At 54.4% G+C, this 6264-nt stretch overlaps 1 long non-coding RNA gene across 1 annotated transcript; it reads right to left on the bottom strand.

The window, feature by feature from the left end:
• Positions 1 to 1994: 1994 nt before the first annotated feature.
• LOC137454258 (uncharacterized) lies at positions 1995 to 5755 on the bottom strand. The gene is made up of 3 exons (XR_010990566.1): positions 4833 to 5755; positions 3891 to 4010; positions 1995 to 2724 (listed from the first exon to the last, which is right to left on the bottom strand). It is a non-coding gene; the product is annotated as an uncharacterized lncRNA (long non-coding RNA).
• Positions 5756 to 6264: the final 509 nt, after the last annotated feature.

The following is a 6264-nucleotide window of genomic DNA, read 5'->3' as shown; positions in this document are numbered from 1 at the left end:
TGTGAGAAAGCCACGTGTAGGCTCCTTGGAAAACACCCACGGAGCAAGAGCTTGGATAAACAAGAATGCTTTTGCAAGGTGTCCTGCTCTGAGCTGGCCCAGCAGCAGCTCTGCTCAGGCTGGGAGTGCCCAGCTCAGGCTCTGCTCACTCAGGCACTTGCTGAAGCTCAGGGCAGCTTGGCACAGCCAGGGGCTGCTGCTAGCAGGGAGAAGCTGAGGGGCAGAGCTCCTGCCAAGGCCTGGGGGGCACAGAGCCTCTGCCTCAGGCTTGCTGCTCTGCACACCAAGGGCACTGCCACAGCTCTGCCCCACCTTGGGGGGCAGGAAGGCAGAGGGGGCAGCTGTGGGCAGGAGCAGACAGCTCAGGGGAGCCTCAAGTGCCCCCCAAGGCATTGCAGCCCCTGGATGGCATCTTCAGCAGCAAGCTGAGGGCTGCCCAGGCTCAAGCCTCTTCTTCCCTGGCTGCTGTCCCAGCAGGACTCTCTCCCTTCTGCCTTCCATCCCCAGCCCTGTCTTCCTCACTCCAGCTCCAGAATCCAGCTCCAGAATCTGCTTCCCATCTGCTGCTGAGCCCAGGCTGGGACTTGCCCAGGGCCTGCCCCCAGCAGCAGTGGTGCCAGTGGTGCCATCCTTGCCCTCAGAGCTTGGCTTCCATCTTCCTTTATGTCTCTGTGTCTCTATCCCATGGCATTGTTCTTCTTCCCATCCCAGCTGGGTTAGTTTCTTCCCCAGCCCATCAGCCTCTCTCCCTTCTTCCCTTTCTCTTCCCTTAGGGAAGGCAGAGGGGTTCATGGAGAGCTTCTGGCACCTGTCTGATGGTCAGCCCAGCCCTGACCCTTGCCAGTAACCACCACCAGGACCAAGTGAAGCAAGCCAGTAAGAGATCATTGGGGAGATAATGAGAGTGTGGGAAAGCTCCTTGGAAACTCCTTCTGGAAACATTCCCTCCCAGGAGAGCTGAAGCAGTGGAGTGAGTGCTGTGGATACCAAGAATGCTTTTGCAGGCATTTTTATGGGGCTGGTGCTACCCACCCATTGCTGTACCACTGGCACAAACTGGCCAGGCCAAGCTCCATCTGCCCTAGCATCAGGTCTGGGCTGCATGACCAGATGCAGGGTGGGCTCCTGTGGTGCTCCCGGACTGCTGGGAGCTCTGCTGGGAGCTAGAGAGGGCCACAGCTGTTTGTAGATTTAAAACTCAGCCTTTGCAGAAGGATTTTGTTAATTTTCTTAAGCCCAAGCCAGCCTGAGTTCTGCAGTCAACAGCCATAAAAGCAGCAGCAGCAGCAGCAGCAAGAGGCAACCGTTGTGCTGGTGTGAGCTGGGACAGGGAGCCTCACATCCTGGCTGCCCCAGCGCGGCCTGGGCAGCTTTGTTTGTGTAAGAGCCTTTTAAAGATATTAATGGGGGAAAGAGCATGTTTAAAGCACCATTAAATCATGTTCAAATATTAAAGGAACAGCTTTAATAACAGCAGCTACATCTGGCCCTTGAAGCAGTCTGCATTCCTTTGTGGCCTTCTGAGGTTCATAAGACAGCACACGGTGCCAGAGCAAGCTCTGTGCTGGCCCCACTGTGCTGGAGGTGACCCCCAGCTCCCACAGCCACATGCCTGGGACAAGCCACCCCCCTCTCTGCAGGGAGATCCCCACAGTGGCTTCAGGTACAGACTGGGGAGCACAGGCATGGCCAAGAAGGTCAATGGCATCCTGGCCTGCAGCAGGAAGAGTGTGGCCAGCAGGAGCAGGGAAGTCCTTGTGCCCTGTGCTCAGCACTGCTGAGGCCACACCTTGAGTCCTGTGTCCAGTTCTGGGCTCCTCAGGTTAGGAAAGATGTTGAGCTGCTGGAAGGTGTCCAGAGAAGGGCAAGAAAGCTGGGGAGGGGTCTGGAGCACAGCCCTGTGAGGAGAGGCTGAGGGAGCTGGGGTTGCTTAGCCTGCAGAGGAGGAGGCTCAGGGGAGACCTTCTTGCTCTCTCCAACTCCCTGAAGGGAGGTTGTAGCCAGGTGGGGGTTGGTCTCTTCTCCCAGGCAGCCAGCAGCAGAACAAGAGGACACAGTCTCAAGCTGCACCAGGGAAGGTTTAGGCTGATGTTAAGAAGAAATTCTTCCCAGACAGAGAGATTGGCCACTGGGATGTGCTGCCCAGGGAGGTGGTGGAATCACCATCACTGGAGGTGTTTAAGAAGAGCCTGGATGAGGCACTTGGTGCCATGGTTTAGTTGATCAGATGGTGCTGGGTGATAGGTTGGACTTGGTGATCTCTGAGGTCTTTTCCAACTTGGTTGATTCTGTGATTCTGTGATTCCATGTGTGTGTGAAGCCATGAGCTGAGCTAAGCCCTGCATGGCTGCAGAGAACATGCATACTTCAACTCACCTCTGAGAGGCAGCTTGCTGCAGGGGAAAGCAGGCAAAGAATCCACACCAGCTCTCCCTGACTCGCAGCTCCCACCCAGGGGTAGAAAGCCGTTCTACTCAGCAGTGTAAGGGCAACCACCTCATGGCCATCTCCAGCCTCCAGGGTCACTGCAGTACCTGCTGCCTTTGGGAGGTGCTGCAGCAGGTCCAGAGAAGGGCAAGGAAACTGGTACAGGGTTTAGAGCACAAGTCTGGTGAGGAGCAGCTGAGGGACCTGGAGTTGGAGAAGAGGCTGAGGGGAGACCTCCTGGTTCTCTACAACTCCCTGAAAAGAGGTTGGAGCCAGATGAGGGTTGGTCTCTTCTCCCTAGGAACAAGTGAGAGGACAAGGGGAAACAGCCTGAAGTTGCCTCAGGGGAGGTTTAGGCTGGACATGAGGAATGGTTTCTTCCCCAAAAGGGTTGTCAAAACCTAACCCAGGCTGCCCAGGCTGGAGTGCCCATCCCTGGAGAGATTTCAAAGCTGTGAAGATGTGGTGCTGAAGGACATGGTTTAGAAGTGAACTCAGCAGTGCTGGGTTTATGGTTGGATTTGGTGAGCTTAAAGGGTCTCTTCCAACCAAAACCATTCTGTGATTCTACGATTTCCATACTCAGGAGGCCAAAGTGAAGGATTTTTGCCCTGAAAGGCAAGAGGAGTTTCCCTGCAGCTCCTGCTGCACACCCAAGTCACAACACGTCCCTGTGCCCAGGCATGCCTGGCCTTGGCAGCTTTCACAGGAAGCCTTCCTCCAGCAGCTGCTCTGATGGTCCTTCAGCAGCTCAAGGCAGAGCAGGACAATCAGCAGGACAAACAGCTGTTGCCAGCTCTGCAGAAATTCAGCTGTGGGCTGGCAGCACATCCAAGCAGCCCTGCAGAGCAGCAGAGGGAGCCTCCCTGCTCCCTGCTCCCATGCACTGAGCCTGTCCCACTGCACTGCTGTGGTAGTTTTGGGCTATGCCTTTAAATATCTTCACAGATCTTGAACAGAAAAATAGTAAGATGTAACTAAATCACTCTTGGGCGTGAAAAGGGGAAATAAAGGTAACTCTAAACAATCCCATTGGAGAGATAAGGGACTTCTACTGGTTGTACCAAAACAATTTCTCCTCTCTTCTGACTTCTTGGCTCTGGAGAGATACTGCCTTGCTTCTGCTTGACCTTGGCTGCACTGGTTTGGTATTAACTCCTCTGCTTCTGTCTCTTCTCCCTTTTGTACAGGAGGGTAAGGGGGGAGCAGAGAAGGAGAAGCTGGTAGCTTCCCCTGGTCCTTGACCAGTGTTGTTCTTGTGCTGTTTATCACTTGTAAATCCCTGTAGTTATTGTAACCCCTGGATATTTTGCACACATCCATTGCATTCCACTGCAGAGTGTAGCTCTGCCTGTAAATACACCTTCACTTGCTTCCAGCTGAGCAGCTCTGGCAAAGTTAATGGTGGGGGGGAAAATGTCAGCCCACCCGAACTGGGAACCAGCACACCCTCTGAGTCTCACCTGCTGTGTCCTTTTCAAGGGGATGCTGGCTCCTACCCAGCAGCCCAGCAAGGAGTTTGCTCTTTCTTCATGAGCTGGTCACTGTGCTCCAGTACCAGCTGCAGGGTTTGGGTTCAGGCACTATGAATAGAATAGGATAGAATTAACCAGGTTGGAAAAGACCTTCAAGATCACCAAGTCCAACCTATCACCCAGCACCATCTGATCAACTCAACCCTGGCACCAAGGGCCTCATCCAGGCTCTTCTTAAACACCTCCAGTGATGGGGACTCCACCACCTCCTGGGCAGCACATCCTAGTGGTCAATCTCTCTGTCTGTGAACTTCTTCCTAACATCCAGACTGAACCTCCCCTGGCACAGCTTGAGACTGTGTCCTCTTGTTCTGGGGCTGGGTGCCTGGGAGAAGAGACCAACCCCCACCTGGCTACAACCTCCCTTCAGGGAGTTGCAGAGAGCAAGAAGGTCTCCTCTGAGCCTCCTCTTCTCCAGGCTAAGCAACCCCAGCTCCCTCAGCCTCTCCTCACAGGGCTGTGCTCCAGACCCCTCCCCAGCCTTGTTGCCCTTCTCTGGACACCTTCCAGCAGCTCAACATCTTTCCTAACCTGAGGAGCCCAGAACTGGACACAGGACTCAAGGTGTGGCCTAACCAGTGCTGGGCACAGGGCACAATGACTTCCCTGCTCCTGCTGGCCACACTCTTCCTGATGCAGGCCAGGATGCCCTTGGCCTTCTTGGCCACCTGGGCACACTGCTGGCTCATGTTCATCTGCTGTCCACCACTACCCCCAGATCCCTTTCTGCTTGGCTGCTCTCCAGCCACTGCAAAAGTAACTTTGGAGGGATCACCCTCATCACAGGTGGTGCTACCCATCTGTCCCAAAGCTCAAGGCAGAGCCCAGCAGCAAAACCCACTGCATTAAATGAAAGAGCACAGAACAAACCTCTCCCTTTCTTCATGCCATTAACTTATCCCTTCAGCAGTGTCACATAGCAACACTTTTGAAGGCTGAGAAATGGGATCAGGCTGTCAGGAGCAGGTCTGTCTGGGCCAGACTGCATCTGGAATCCTGCTGCCTGAGGAGAAAGCAGTGCACAAAGAGTTTCTCTTACTCTTATTTCTCACTGAAACAGCAAAGTTAAGGTCTTGGGTAGCTCTTTTGTGGCTCTGTTTTGATACCAGGGGCAGAATAAATTAAGGGAACTGAAGCCCCATGGTTAGCAGCATCAGATAAAGCACTTGTAAGCACTTGTCCCTCCACATCTCATTTCTGCACTCTCACCACTTTCCTCTTCTAAGACTGGTTTCTCCCAGCCATGCTCTAGCACACTGCAATGCTCAGCTCTTTCCTATTTGAGCTGGAGAGCTCCCAGGCAGCTGCCAGCACGCCAGTGCCTTCCCCAGGTGTGTTCCAAACCAGACAACCAGCTGATAAACCACAAGGTATCTGTATAATAAAAGCATTAACTCCAGCTACAAGCCAGGTGGGCTCCAGATGTCCAGGGGAAGGTTGGCCCAGCTGGTATCTGGTTCCCCAGAGCCTCATAGAATCATTAGCACCAGAAAGGATCTCCCTAAGATCATCAACTTCAACTGTAACCCAACACCACCATGGCCACTAAACCATGTTCCACCTCTCTGAACACTGCCAGGGATGGGGACTCCACCACCTCCCTGGGCAGCCTGTTCCGGTAACTGATCACTCTTTCCACAACAAAATTATTCCTAATATCCAACCTAAACCTCCCCTGATGCAACTTGAGACCATTTTCTCTAGTCCAATTGCTTGTTGCTACAGAGAAGAGACCAACCCCCACCCTGGCTCCAACCTCCTTTCAGGGAGTTGCGGAGAGCCAGGAGGTCTCTCCTCAGCCTATTTCTCTCCAGGCTGATCAAGCCCAGCTTCCTCAGCTACTCCTCACCAGCCCTGTTCACTAGACCCTTCTCCAGCTTCATTGCTCTTCTTTGGACCTGCTCCAGCCCCTCAGTGTCCTTCTTGGAGTGAGAGGCCCAGAACTGAACCAGGATTCAAGGTACAGCCTCCCCAGTGCCCAGTCCAGGGGCACAGCCCCTGCCCTGCTCCTGCTGCCCACACCATTGCTGATCCAGGCCAGGATGCTGGTGGCCTTCTTGGCCACCTGGGCACCCCCTGGCTCACCTCCAGCTGCTATCAGCCAACCCCCCACTCCCACCCCCACCTCAAGCCCTTTTCCAGGGATCAGTTTCCAGCCACTCTACCCCAAACCTTTGGCGTTCTTGGGGTTGCTGTGACCCAGGGGCAGGACCCAGCCTTTAGTGTCCCTGCATCCCGCAGCCGACCGAGAGCGTTACGCAAGAGCATTGCACAGATGCCAGCTCTACCGCAGCACCGCGGG

The sequence above is a fragment of the Melanerpes formicivorus genome, unplaced genomic scaffold (assembly GCF_026170545.1).
Source record: "Melanerpes formicivorus ecotype bairdi unplaced genomic scaffold, bMelFor1.0.p_v2 SCAF_78, whole genome shotgun sequence".
Taxonomy (NCBI): domain Eukaryota; kingdom Metazoa; phylum Chordata; class Aves; order Piciformes; family Picidae; genus Melanerpes; species Melanerpes formicivorus.
This window is presented reverse-complemented; position numbering and strand designations above follow the sequence as displayed.